This window comes from Musca autumnalis, unplaced genomic scaffold, assembly GCF_047663935.1.
Source record: "Musca autumnalis isolate F117 unplaced genomic scaffold, ASM4766393v1 scaffold_2, whole genome shotgun sequence".
NCBI lineage: Eukaryota > Metazoa > Arthropoda > Insecta > Diptera > Muscidae > Musca > Musca autumnalis.
The window spans coordinates 6,277,963-6,293,946 of NW_027411755.1; the positions used below are offsets into that span (position 1 = coordinate 6,277,963).

The 15,984-nt window shown below is 37.8% G+C and overlaps 1 protein-coding gene across 1 annotated transcript in view; it reads left to right on the top strand.

Annotated features, from left to right (window-relative positions):
* gcm2 overlaps positions 1-15,984 on the top strand; it is a 153,228-nt gene that overhangs the window by 3,117 nt on the left and 134,127 nt on the right. The gene's annotated exons all lie outside the window — the stretch shown is intronic.

Here is a 15,984-nt window from a genome sequence, read left to right on the forward strand (position 1 = left end):
TAGGTCAACGGAGGAATCACAACCCAAGGCAAAGTAACCCGAGCTACCAGATGAACTACGAGTGGCAGTCATCGATAGAACTGACCTTGATGGAAAGATCAGTGACAATCGATTGATGCTTAGCGAAGATCATCTTCGTGAAATTGTGTCCTCGATGGGGAACCTTCCAAACATACGATACCGCTGCCACCTACGGGGCAGTCAAGTTTATATGTCATGCCAACTAGTGGTTATCAGTGTGAATATTATCCCCTGCAAAAGGGTTTTTTTCAGCATAGGTGCCACCGCTCCCTATGGACCCTGCCCGCCAACTGACAATACTCTGTATTCAAAATCGCAATATCCAGACCTTCTCATGGAAACTGGTTAGCCAATGGACAATCAGGGACAAGAGTAGTTAAGGACTCACGAGGGCAATGAATTTTGGTCTAGGATGGATATGGTTCCGCCTAGCACAAAAGCAATACAAGATAGTAAGCAACAACTAACCACTTATAACGGCTGCTACTGAACTTCTTCTAGCCCATAAGAAGTCGGAAGTTGAGATAGACTTAGCCCAGAAGCCTTATTTATACAAAAATAGGGCTGGTGCGATAAACGGTGGCAACTTCGCTCCATCCAATGGAGATAATTCAGGGGAGGAGATATTATGGCTTTAAGGTTAGACACATTCCTTGTCGTGGGGAGCATAATACTCAATGAACACGGTGCGCCTGAACTAACTTTAAACGAAAGGTGCTTACACTTGGGTAGTTTTTGAGAAAAATCTAAAAGGAAAAAAATCACCGGATAGATTTTTTAATAAATCGCGGTCGACGGTCATATTTTTGTTTTTTTTAGGTTTCCACGATTTAGCTTGAAAGCGGGAAGTCTTATCAAAATGGGACTAAGGAAATCTTATCGCAGTGAAGATTCTCTACAAGATTGGTTTTTTTTTCCTAGGTTGTACCATTTCTGAGATCTATAAGTTTAAATTGGGACCTTGCAGTCATGACATTGTTCTATATGCAGGCGGCAATGTTCCAATTTGAACTTCTATATCTCAAAAATTGTAAAACATAAGAAAAATTCATAAAGGTCAGTCTTGTAGAGAATGTTCACAGCTACAACATTTTCTCTAATCCCATTTCGATAAGAATTGCGAAATCGTGAAAACCTAAAAACCCTGCAAATGCGAACTTTGAGCCCGATTTATTTAAAAATAAATAAAAACCTCCGGCGATTTTTTGGTTTTTCTCATCTATGAACATTGTATTTTCAGAATTTACAAAAACTTCCCAGGTGTAAGCACTTTTCATTTAATGTTAGTTCAGACGCACCGTGTGGACGTATAGTGAGAGTATTGATGCTGACACAAGAATATATTTTAACCCCGTATATATTCAAAATATATGTACGGAATTTTTGGAATGTAGGCGAAATTTCCTGAATATTTCAGCCAGGAAAAACACCTCTACAAGTCGTGTCGTAAGACACCCTGACTCATCAGTTCGGCTGGTTGTTGTTGTTGTAACAGTGTTTGTTATTATGTTTGTATGTTCGTTCTTCTGTTCAATCTGGCTCTGGGTCTATCTCTAGTTCCAGGAAAGTGGCTGCTTCGATGGGATGTAACCACAGATCCACTGGATTTAGATGAGTAGGTTGGGCTGGGCAGTTGAAAAGGTGTCTTGTGTCGTGCGGGCCCATGCCACATACTGGGCAGATGTCTTGCACGGCGCTGTCGATTTCCGCCCAATAAGAATTTAGGCGACTGCAATATCCCGAGCTAGTTGAGCCAAAACTACTCTAGTTTGTCGTGGCTGCAATAGATGGGGGATGTATATCGAGGACTTTATTCACACTATAATTGCTTATGGCCTTGGCAACTGCATCCGTGTGAATACTATTTAAACCTGCTTGATATGCTTGTTGATCTAGGGGTTATCTCCTGTATCGTTGGACCTTTCCCTCTAGAGCATGGATATCCTTCCTGATCTGCCTGAATGTGTCGGGCCTACCCACAAGGTGGTGATTGGGATGGCTCACAAGGTAACACTCGAACAAGTACTGCAAGAAAGCATCACATTGTGTTGCTGTACTGGAAAAATCTTTGCCTCCTCATTTGCCAGGTGGTCCACTGAAGATTTGAGCAGGCACCCTGTTGCTGTTCTCAGGGCGGCATTGTGGCAAGTTTGAATCTTTTTCCAATTCGTATCACATAATCTCGGGGACCAGACTGGCGCCGCATAGCTTACCACAGACCGACCTAACGCGTTATATGTGGTCAACAAGGTTTCTTTATCTGCACCCCAAGTGCTGCCGGCTAGGTACTTGAGGACCTTGTTCCTACTTTTCAGTTTGTCGCAGATAGCAGTGAGGTGCGCGCGCGCGCCGCGAAAGTTGTGTCGAATGTGACCACTAAAATTTTGGGGCAGTTTTTGGTCGGAATTCTGCTACCGTCGACCACGACATTCAATTCTCTTCCAAACTGCGCTATCCATGTGGTGAACAGAGTGGCTGTTGATTTTGTGGCGGAAATCTGCATATTCCTCGAATGGAGAAAGGTGGTTAGATCGGTTAAATAGTTGTTCAATCTCTCACAGATGTCATCAGGATAGGGGCGACAAAAGCGAAATCGGCCTGTACGATTCACTGTTGCTGGCATCCTTGCCGTGCTTCCGTAGTGGGACCATCCTGCCCATTTTCCAGACTTCGGGAACAATGTGGGTGGATAGCGACAAGTTGAGAACTTTATTGAGATAATCCACTCCCGGCTCATCCCGCTGCTTCAGCATTACCATGGAGATTCCATCAGGGCCCAACGCTTTGGATGATTTAGCGTTCCTGATGGCATTGGCAACAATTTCCATTGTAAACTGTTGTGGTTCCTCCTCGGCAGGAAGAGATCTGATGCGACGTAATACTCTTCTCTTCGCCCTGTCACTCTCGGGGTGCTCGACAAACTGTCGATTGCAGCAGTGATGATGTCTCGGAACGTCCTTTCCGCTACCCGAACATCAGAAGGATTGGGCAGTTCTCTGAAGCGGTGATTGGTGAACTCTCTGAAACCCGGCCGATTGGCGAAAGTACGGCGTTCAGATATAATGAAATCGGGTGGTCTGCCGATGGAGACAATTATGGGGAGATGACCTGATGCAAGGGAAATGACGGGTTGCCAGGTGACACGATGGTTATGTCTGGCGAACTGTGACACTCTCCTCTAATTCTGGTACGGACGTCCTCATTGACCGTGAACAACGTAGAGCTGCCAATCTGCTCAGCCACCGCTGTACCTCTCTGATCGTTTCCGAGGGCCGAATGCCACATATCATGATGCGCATTAAAGTCCCCCAGGACCAGACGATTTTGACCTTCCAAAAGCGCGCTAATGTTAGGCACGTAATCTGAGATACAGCTATTTCTCGGCGGGATGTATACGTTCAGCAACTCTATCTCGGCAGTTCCACACCTGCTACCCCCCATACATTCCATGTATGGGTCATTAGAGACAGGCTCAAGCAAGATAGGTCTGTATTGGACAGACTGGTGCAATAGGAAAGCTAATCCCCCACCTTCACTTCTGGTGCGATCGTTCCTTAGCACGTTGTAACCATCGCAACGTTGTAAGCTGCAGTTGTTGTTGAGCTTAGTTTCTTGCACCGCAGCGACCTTGATATTCCTCGGGCTCATAAAATCTACTACTTCCTCGATCTTAGCTCGGAGTCCATTGCAATTAAATTGTAAAAAGGATGCATTTTCCGGGATTGGGACAACAACGGCTGGTGTTAAAGGCTGCATGTGCGGTTGTTGTCGAGGGGACTGCGGGGGAGTCTCATAATCAGACGACGAGGGAGTTTCGTAATCCGATGACGACTCACTGGGGACTGTATTCACACAGCATGCAGCAATATAGTCCCTGTCGTAGTGGAGAAGTCCACCCACTCCTGACATCTATTGCATCTCGGCGAAGGCTGGATGCCAATCTCACGGCAACGGGTTCTTTGTACCGGATTGACCCGGAACTACACAACATCATTGTTCGGCCATCGGCTGCCACCTCAGTGGGAGCAGCATATCCCGGAATGCCTGTTCCGAATCCTTTTGGTCCCTGCCGGGACGGAGGAAAACCCAGGACCAATATATTTGTGCTCGGTTTGTCACATCCGCATCTTCACCCACATCCAGTTCGGCTGGTAACCCATTGTTCTTATACTTATTCTGGTTACTGTTGTTTTGACATTATTCTGCTTAGGCAGATTGAATACAATAGTCTAAGATCGTCATTTTTATTATTCTTCTCTTATCCTTCATTACCTGCGGATCATAAAGGCTCATCCTTTTAAAATTAAATCTTATGCGCGATGCCCGGTCGATGTCCACAATGAATAGTTTGCTACTTGTTGGCAGTTCTGCATCGAAGTACCTTCTACACGTTTTAACTAGTCCTCCTCCCTAAGGATTCCAACGATGTCTTTCTCAAGCAACGTTTCAGCAGGACTTCGATGCGTGGGGCCGATCCAACGACATTTCCGTTCACAGACCTCAGTAGAGACGGCGATTTGCTTAAAGTTTGACAGAAAATAGCTCAGAACAAATGTCAAACTTTAGTTTTGACAAGGCATCCATCATATGCTCCTTCCAGATGCTCACAAAATATATATTTGGTCAGGGGGTCCCGTCATTAGAAGGGACATGGGCGGAGATAAGACTGACGTTCAAGAATTTAGCTGTTAATGGTTACGCGTCTTATGCAAACTTGTTACCTTTAACGGAGAAAAAGTGGTTCCACAGGTGATAACAAGGATATAAAAAAGGAACAGCGATGAGTCCTGGAATCTTCAGAACCGTTGGCCTGTGTCTTACATTCCCCTACTTCACCCAACATTACTAGAGGGACGGTTCACAGCTAAAGCCGGATATCACCCACTTTACGAGAAGTGTCTTGAAGGGTATCGAAAATTCGTCATTACCTCTGCCTGCCTTTACTTGTGTGATTTCACTTCTTTTGTGAATGTGTGTTTGTCTTGTGTTGTAATTAGTCTTAAGGGCTTAGCTAAAAATCTCAGTGCCTTGAATTGGAAGGAAGGACTGTGCGGCATGAGTGTTTAATTTTTTCTTCTTTCACTTCTAAGGATATGAGCCTGTTTAGCATGTGACTGTGGCCTTGTGAGATTATGTGAACGAATGTTTGTGTGTGCAGATTGTATATTCATGCTATTTCTCTCTCTTGGATGGTTGTATTTACAAAGCTATTTGTTTATGTGTAATTACTTCCTTAATTGCCTTTGTATGGCGCCTTTCTTTGTCTTTCTCCTTAAGTTTGAGTGTGTGCCATAAAGTGTCAAAAGTGCGGCAGAAGAGGGGGATAACGACAGAAGTGTGGAGTGGTATCAATGGTTGTTTATTTGAAGGATGATACTGATGATGAAGTGTTATTGACATTTAAGATTACAGCGTATTATGTTCATTGCATAAACACTTTATAAAAGGATTATTTATCCATTGAACTCACCCCCACAACACCTTGTGACCTCTAATGGTTCTCTCCCCCTGACGATAACCGGAGATAGGTAATTTACAATCAACTTTAGAGTCTGTGTGCGATAAAGCTACAACCCCAAAAGCTTATTGAACCCTTTGTAGAGATGCAAAAGGAAATCTGGCAAACTTTTGTTTAAATCCAATCATGAATGGGAATTGTTCATTTGTCCTTTGACTTAACTGTGACCAAACAATTAATTCAATTTTAGATATGTGAACACTATGCCCTCCTGTTTTGTTCTTTGATGGCATACCTCGGCTCGGCTGCTACAATTGAGTTGTTTGTTTATCTGTATCTCTGTGCCTATTTGTATTTGAATGTTTAATTTAACAAAACAACGATGATTATCCTTTGTTTTAGCTCTTCATTTTGTAGAGGCTTTTGTTTGTGTTATCCTCACAACAGCAAATGTTGCCAACAAAAGGTTCCTTATCATTTGCTTTTTGGCTCTCCTTGTCACTCATTTACTCATATGTGTGTATGTTTGCTATGTGTGCCTGCCTATCACAAGCAACACTTTGAAGTTGAAGTTTGTTGTTGGTTTTTGACAAAAGGGCTTGTTGCTATTGTTCCCAGAGAGAGATTTTTGTCTGTCTTAATTTTTGTGTAAAAAGCCTGAGATAAATTCCAAATGTTCATTAATATTCGTTGGAATTTTGTAGTTGTTGTTGGTATTTGGAGATTACAATTCAAAGATAAAATGCCTACAGATAAATTTGTCAGTTGCAGGTTTTTTTCTTCGACTTTTGTTTGATCGGTAACTAATTAATCATTTGGGAGTGACTGACTGCTTGGTTGGTAGCCAGTTTAAGATAAAATATTCTTAGATTCCTGGAAACGTATGGTGTCCAGAGTTGTAGAGTAATGAGTCCTACAAATATGTATGTACATTCGACTGTAGCCACTGGGTTGTAAATATAGATAAAATTATGAATAAACCTGTGAAGCGGAAACCACTATGGGTTTGCATATTCACCTTTTATATGGAAGTTCGCAAGTTCGAGTATCCGACAAGACAATACCATATGCTTTTATAGTTTAGTTTAAAGGACGAAAAAACACGACACGAAAAAAATCTTCCTGGATAAACTTTTTTCTACGGAAAAAAATTCATCCTGGATGAACTTTTTTCTACGGAAAAAAATTCATCCTGGATGAACTTTTTTCTATACGGAAAAAATTCATCCTGGATGAGCTTTTTTCTATACCGAAAAAAATTCATACTGGATGAACTTTTTTCTATACGGAAAAAAATTCATCCTGGATGAACTTTTTTCTATACGGAAAAAAATTCATCCTGGATGAACTTTTTTCAATACGGAAAAAAATTCATCCTGGATGAACTTTTTTCTATACGGAAAAAAATTCATCCTGGATGAACTTTTTTCTATACGGAAACTTTTTTCTATACGGAAAAAAATTCATCCTGAATGAACTTTTTTCTATACGGAAAAAAATTCATCCTGGATGAACTTTTTTCTATACGGAAAAAATTCATCCTGGATGAACTTTTTTCTATACGGAAAAAAATTCATCCTGGATGAACTTTTTTCTATATGGAAAAAAATTCATCCTGGATGAACTTTTTTCTATACGGAAAAAAATTCATCCTGGATGAACTTTTTTCTATACGGAAAAAAATTCATCCTGGATGAACTTTTTTCTATACGGAAAAAAATTCATCCTGGATGAACTTTTTTCTATACGGAAAAAAATTCATCCTGGATGAATTTTTTTCTATACGGAAAAAAATTCATCCTGGATGAACTTTTTTCTATACGGAAAAAAATTCATCCTGCATGAAATTTCATCCAGGATGAATTTTTTTCGTATAGAAAAAATTTCATCCAGGATGAGTTTTTTTCGTATAGAAAAAATTTCATCCAGGATGAATTTTTTTCTATACGAAAAAAATTCATCCAGGATGAACTTTTTTCTATACGAAAAAAATTCATCCAGGATGAACTTTTTTCTATACGAAAAAAATTCATCCAGGATAAACTTTTTTCTATACGAAAAAAATTCATCCAGGATGAACTTTTTTCTATACGAAAAAAATTCATCCAGGATGAACTTTTTTCTATACGAAAAAAATTCATCCAGGATGAACTTTTTTCTATACGAAAAAAATTCATCCAGGATGAACTTTTTTCTATACGAAAAAAATTCATCCAGGATGAACTTTTTTCTATACGAAAAAAATTCATCCAGGATGAACTTTTTTCTATACGAAAAAAATTCATCCGGGATGAACTTTTTTCTATACGAAAAAAATTCATCAAGGATGAACTTTTTTCTATACGAAAAAAAATCATCCAGGATGAACTTATTTCTATACGAAAAAAATTCATCCTGGATGAACTTTTTTCTATACGGAAAGAATTCATCCAGGATGAACTTTTTTCTATACGGAAAAAAATTCATCCTGGATGAACTTTTTTCTATACGGAAAAAAATTCATCCTGGATGAACTTTTTTTCTATACGGAAAAAAATTCATCCTGGATGAACTTTTTTCTATACGGAAAAAAATTCATCCTGGATGAACTTTTTTCTATACGGAAAAAAATTCATCCTGGATGAACTTTTTTTATACGGAAAAAAATTCATCCTGGATGAACTTTTTTCTATACGGAAAAAAATTCATCCTGGATGAACTTTTTTCTATACGGAAAAAAATTCATCCTGGATGAACTTTTTTCTATACGGAAAAAAAATTCATCCTGGATGAACTTTTTTCTATACGGAAAAAAATTCATCCTGGATGAACTTTTTTCAATACGGAAAAAAATTCATCCTGGATGAACTTTTTTCAATACGGAAAAAAATTCACCCAGGATGAACTTTTTTCTATACGGAAAAAAATTCATCCTGGATGAACTTTTTTCAATACGGAAAAAAATTCATTCTGGATGAACTTTTTTCTATACGGAAAAAAATTCATCCTGGATGAACTTTTTTCTATACGGACAAAAATTCATCCTGGATGAACATTTTTCTATACGGAAAAAAATTCATCCTGGATGAACATTTTTCTATACGGAAAAAAATTCATCCTGGATGAACATTTTTCTATACGGAAAAAAATTCATCCTGGATGAACATTTTTCTATACGGAAAAAAATTCATCCTGGATGAACATTTTTCTATACGGAAAAAAATTCATCCTGGATGAACATTATTCTATACGGAAAAAAATTCATCCTGGATGAACATTATTCTATACGGAAAAAAATTCATCCTGGATGAAATTTTTTTCTATACGGAAAAAAATTCATCCTGGATGAAATTTTTTTCTATACGAAAAAAATTCATCCTGGATGAACTTTTTTCTATACGGAAAAAAATGCATCCAGGATGAATTTTTTTCCGTATAGAAAAAAGTTCTATACCGAAAAAATTTCATCCTGGATGATCTTTTTTCTATACCGAAAAAAATTCATCCTGGATGAACTTTTTTCTATACGGAAAAAAATTCATCCTGGATGAACTTTTTTCTATACGGAAAAAAATTCATCCTGGATGAACTTTTTTCTATACGGAAACAAATTCATCCTGGATGAACTTTTTTCTATACGGAAAAAAATTCATCCTGGATGAACTTTTTTCTATACGGAAAAAATCTATCCTGGATGAACTATTTTCTATACGGAAAAAATCTATCCTGGATGAACTATTTTCTATACGGAAAAAATCTATCCTGGATGACATTTTTTCTATACGAAAAAAATTCATCCTGGATGACATTTTTTCTATACGAAAAAAATTCATCCTGGATGACATTTTTTCTATACGAAAAAAATTCATCCTGGATGACATTTTTTCTATACGAAAAAAATTCATCCTGGATGACATTTTTTCTATACGAAAAAAATTCATCCTGGATGAACTTTTTTTCTATACGAAAAAAATTCATCCTGGATGAACTTTTTTTCTATACGAAAAAAATTCATCCTGGATGAACTTTTTTTCTATACGAAAAAAATTCATCCTGGATGAACTTTTTTTCTATACGAAAAAAATTCATCCTGGATGAACTTTTTTTCTATACGAAAAAAATTCATCCTGGATGAACTGGATGAACTTTTTTTCTATACGAAAAAAATTCGTCCTGGATGAACTTTTTTTCTATACGAAAAAAATTCATCCGGTATGAAATTTTTTCTATACGGAAAAAAAATCATCCTGGATGAACTTTTTCTATACGAAAAAAATGCATCAACAAATATCTTCTTAATAATTCAGGATTAAGGTTATGAAAGATCCCTTTCTCCTGCACCTGGTTATTAAATCCGCCTTAACAATGACCTATGCTCTAAAAACTAGGCAGCGTCGCATGGGGTCCTTTTGTGTTGCTTTTTTTGTAATAAACCACTAAAACATTCGATTACACACTGAGGCCAACGCCAATGTTTTTGCAACATGTCCTGCCACTTCAAATTCTGGATGACTTTTTATGAGATTTTTAAAAAACGTTTTGTGAAGCCACGGCACGTAAATGTTTTTCCACTATTAATGGCAATCAACCGGTGAAACAGGAATCGATAAATCGAAAGCGTTTTTCACGATACACACACTCACTTACCATCATTAGATGGTGGTTGGAGTTGGTGTTTGTTTACTGGGTGGTAGTGGTGGTGGTGGAAATAAAAATCGCAACAATCTCCGCTTCCGCAGTTGTCACATTAGATTAATAATGGACTTTTAATAACGTCACACTGGAGTGCAGGAAACAAACATTCAACCAACAATAATGGCAACAACAACAACAAATATTGCAAAACGTATGCTTCATGTCACAGAGGACAATAAAATGAATAAAAGGCTGGTTGCAGGGTGTGAGTCAAAGTCATCACTGGTAGCAATCATTACAGTATCTATTACCAGGGAGCTACAGTTGAACTACTGTGTGTACGGAAGGGGATGCAACAACAAAAGAGAAATGAAATTATTGATGTTTGTTTAAAACGTTACAAAAAAGAAGATAGAATGACAAACAGACAATGCTGCCAAAAAAAAAGTTTACAAAACAAAGGTCTCAAATGTTTGAAGGTCCCTTGGAATTTTGAAGTGGGTTTTACGGCTTTTGTTAATTTCAAAAACAAATAATCACAGATAAAAAAGGAAACTTGAAATAAGGGACAGGAGAGAGTTAGTTGAATATGCGAAATTGAGAATGGGTTAGTTTTGTGGGGTGACATATAATTTGTTTTTGACTTTTTCTGAACAAGTCAGAATTCCGCTGACATTTTCTCAGAATTATTTTTTTAACAAATCAATGTTACAAATGATTTGAAATTACAAGATTTTAGTTTTACCTTAAGGATAGTTTTTAATAGGGTTTAACTCCCCTGCAGTCTCATTAAGAATTTCATTGATGAAAACTAAAACAGTAGTCCAAAGTAGCCTTGGGATAAGGGAATGTCTTTGACAAATGGAGTATTTAACTTTTCATTCATTCAAAATGTTTTTTACTAAGGCGCCACTTCCATCAATTTGGCGTCTAATTTTGACTTCAACACAATATAGTTTCAAAACAAAATTGAATTTAAAAATCAATTAATTTGTCTGTGGTACCCACAAGCATGCCACAAAACAAGTGCAGACCCAAGTGTAGGGCTTGAGGTGCTTTGGTTTTGGGGGCTAAACTGTAACTAATGTTAATTTTGACTACTGTTTGGTCGGGTAACAATTAATCAATCACTCACTCACTCGGAGTCAAGTTGATCGAGAATCAATTAAAAAGAGATACCCAATGCGGAACAAAAATCTTCCCAGGTTGTAGGAACTTCTTGTTCTGTATTATTTGTTTTCCCTAAATAACAATTATTCAAAATTGTAAGTAAACAGTGACACACATACGCAAATACACACACAGACTCTTACAGAAACTACTAACCTCAACCTCATTTTCATTAATTGTTGCAGAGCAGCAAAAAAGTTAAGTTAGAGGAGAAAAATGATTGAAACCAAACCAACCAACTCCACACCCGCATGCCACTCTAGAGAAATTCCCACGACGCAATGTACTCAAAACAGTCAGCCAGCCATCCCGCCAATGAGCCCACCATCCATCCATCCATTTTAGGTTGATGTGAAGTAAAAATAAGTTGTTGTCTATTCTATGTCGTCTCCCTTATTCCAGTTTACAAAATTTGTGCTCATAGTTTGTGGCAAGTAAACGTTTTTAGTTTACTTTTTATTTGATTATTTATTTATTACTATGTCTACAACTATTTTGCTGTTGCTATTTTACCCATTTATTTGTGTTTTTGCTTGAAAGATGAACTAAATTTCCCGCTTCAGCCGGAAGGTGATCTCACATTTTGTTACGCTTTCTTAAAAACATGTGGTCGATTTCATTTCGTTTAACGAAAAAAGGAAACACCACCATTTCCACCAACAATGTTAGGAACTAAATTTGTAAAGTGGTTAATTAAAAGATCTAAGCACGTAGTACGAGTGGAATTCTCAGGCTCACGGTTCAAGGTGTTTATTTTAACTCCTTTTTTTGTGTGTAAGTTTCCTTGTGGCTTGTTTGTTTTTATTCGCTTGAAAAAAAAAGTTGTAATGCCTAACACGTGATGAAACATTCATAAGCGGTTTTTGTGCATCTGCCAAAATTAAATATTCTGTAAGTGAAATACCACTGAAATACCTATTTTCAATGGAAAAGAAGAGCATTTGCTAGAAATGATCTCAAATCGATCGATTATAAAATTTGCTGCTTGCGATTTAAAATCGAACAATTTCCGTTCAGAATTGTATAAAACCAAGGTACAGATATACTGGGTAGGTCCATAGTTTGGTATCGCATGCATCCATCTGTGATCAAAAATAGCCGCAGAACATTAAATATATCTGAGTAGAGTCTTTGAGTCAATGTCTGAGTGGCTTCTATTCCTGAATCCAATCTATGCAATGCCGCCTTCATCTATGAATAGATTAAAAGTGAAAAACATATGAAAAGTGTTATCACGGCGTGTTAGCGTTAAGAGCCAAACTCATAACTGCTACCAACATAGCTGCTACCAACTATTAGGGTTCTAGTGGACACTAACTATTCCACCAAAAATTGTGGACATTGGTCCACGTTTGGGTATAGCCCCATAATCGGTACCACCAAATGTTCACTATTTTTTAAGCTAAATTTTACGACCAAATTAGGTGTAATTTGGTATTTGGTGTTCCCAGTAGTCACAAGCATCCTCCACCAAAAATTGTGAACATAGGTCCACGTTTTGGTATTGCGCCCATATAACGATACCTCCCAATATTCGGTATTTTGAGGATTTTATCCACGTTTTCAGACCAAATAAGCTGATATTTGGCATTGGAGGTACATCTTCTCCACCAAAAATTGTGAACATACATAGGTCTACATTTTGATATAACACACCATATAACTGCCGCCAAAATTTGGTTATTCGGAATCTAAGTTCAATTTTAGTCGTTGAAAAAGAAAATTGGGAACCGATTTCAATATAGTTTATAAAATTTATTTCAAGACCAAATTCCTTCACACATCCAAAATATGGAGACATTAACAGGAGACATTCTATAAAAATCTAAATTTTTTGGAGGTACCTCCGATTCTGATGCTATATCTCCGCAACGCAAAATTTTCAGAAATTGTTATAGCCTTTCAGGCCATGTAGTAATATACTCTGAAATTTTCAGGAAGATCGTTTCGGCGGTTTTTGAGTCCATAGACTTCAAACAAACAAACAAACGTACAAACATTTTTCTACTTTATATACATATCGCTCATTTACTCAAAGAGTGACACATTTCAAAAAATCAAGTTTCGAGAAAAACGAGTTTTAAGTAGACGATTGAATTTTGACTTCCCAACTTGAAAAGATTATTACACAAAAACTAAAACAACTACTTAGACCATATTTTGTAAACAGCTTGCCAGATATCAGTGCTAAATTTATGTGCAAGATCAAGCATGATTTAAAGTGTTTTAGCGCTTCATAAACTCAAAAAACTTTTGTGTTGAATTATGAGAAACTCGTAGTAAATGAGATGTTACTCGTCGAGTTTTAGAGATATCAGCATGAAAATTTGACACAAGATAAAGTAGATATCGTAGAAAAAATAGAAATTGCTAACTCAGAAAACGCCTTTTTTGAGTTATGCCACTCTTTGAGTAAATGAGCGATATATAGACTAGCTGAACCCGGTGCGATTCGTTAACCTGCAGCACATTTACTTGTAGGCCCAATTCCGCTACACATTCCAAATTTCATTGAAATCGGTGCATCAAAAAACTTGAAATCGGAAGTTTAATGCATCAAATACTTGAATTCGGACGAAAATATATATGGGAGCTATACTCAAATCTGAACCGATTTCGACATATTTTGGCACATTTAGTTATAGGCAACATTTTGTCATACACTCCAAATTTTATTGAAATCGGACATATATAGCGTTTTTGGGGCATCAAATATTTGAAATCAGACGAAAATATATATATGAGCTATATCCAAACCTGAACCGATTTCGATATATTTTGGCACATTTAGTTATAGGCTAAATTCCGTCACACATTCCAAATTTCATTGAAATGGGACATATATAGCGTTTCATACATGCCCTGTGTTGTTGTATCAACGTAAATATGTTCATTCATATATTTATCAGTCATCTGATGCAGGTTCCTCTAATTTGAGATTCAAAAATTTTGCGGCCTGGACTAGTTGCATCATAAAGTGTATCTGACCCATACTTTTTATGTGTGTGGGTTAAGCTTTACATTTAAACAAATGCATCTCATCGTGCAGTCGCAATTCACATACAGGACTTTTATTGGATATAGTGATATCAATTCGTGCCCAATATGGACTGAGCCGCCTCTGTCGTCAATTAGATTGGCCTAAATCCAATCGTGTTTGCCTTGGTAGCTGGCTTTCTTCCGCTGCAATGGTTGGGGGTTGTCTCCTAGTACGCCATTCACACTGCATCAGTTTGAATCAGGGTTTCGGATTCGGTATCTACGAGTCGGAGTCGAGCAATTTTGCTGAAGTCGGAGTCGGAATTTGAATGAAAAAAATATCTCGACTCGAATCTATATATATAAAAGAGCTTAGTGATGACTGAGTGAGTGAGTGAGTGAGTGAGTGACATGTATATCATCGCCCAGACGAAACCGCTGAAGATAGAAAGCTGAAATTTTGACTGTGGGTTGCTGTCGGTGTGTAGGGGTGAGATAAGGCTGGGTTTTTGGAAATTCGAACTGGAAGGGTACGAAAAGTACTAAAAGGTACTAAATATGGTACCCTTTGTATTAGGCAAACGGGAAGAGCTAGAATTCTGAAATTTGGAATGAGTGTAACTGATGGAGAGCTAATAAGATGGGTTTTTGGAAATTCGACCTCTAAGTGTACGAAAAGTACTAAATTTAGTACAACTTGGATTTGGATGAACGGATACAGCTAGAAACCTGAAATTTGGAATTAAGGTTACTGACGGTGTATGGGATTGCGATATGGGGGTAGTTTTCGAAATTTGTACTTTAGATTACAGTCGATGTGAAATACGGGGGTAGTTTTGGAAATTCATACTTATGTGAACGAAAAGTACTTAATGGTACTAAATTTGTTAAAAATTGGATTTGGATAGACCTGGAAAACTGAAATTTGGAATTAAGATTACTGATGGAGTGAAGGACTGAGGTAGTTGTGGAAATTTGTAATCATGAAGGTGGTCCACTGGTGTCATAAGGAGTTTGAATATTCTTCCCCAGCGTAGCGCTCATTTCTACCATCGTAGTGATGAATAGTGTGGCAGTGGATTTTGCTGCGTATATTTTCATATTCCTCAGATGGAAGAACTGCACTATATCAGCTATGTAGATATTTAACCTATCACACATGTCATCGACGATATGAGGGTGTGGAGTTTAAAAATGGTCTAGTATAAACTGTTCCGGATATGTCACACTGCCTTGGGGAACTATCTGTTCCACTCTACTGGTCTTAGACTTCTTATTTCTGAATAAAAGCGGATGGAGGGAAGTCTTCTCTGTATCCTTAATGCCTTCTATAGGCCAAAAGCCACCATGACTGTTCGGTTGCACGGCCTGTTCGGAATCCCTGCTAATTTTGGGCAACTAGGAAACTGTTTCTCATCATGATGGGAAATAGTGCCTCTAGATGCTACGCTACAGGCAATAGAAAGGAAATCGGTCTGTACGATTCACCTTTGCTGGCACCCTTGTCTGGTTTCAGTAACGGAAACACACTTCCAACTTTCCATGCTTCTGACAAATACTCATCCAGTTTCTTAAGTATTACCATTGAGATTCCTTGTGGCCCAACGCTTTAGATGATTTCGCGTTACGGATGATATCTGCAACATCGCTTATCGTAAATTGTGTTGATACTTCCTCGGCTAAGAGGGATCTTTTACGGCTTAGAACACTTATCTGCGCCTTATCACTCTCGGCGTGCTCTA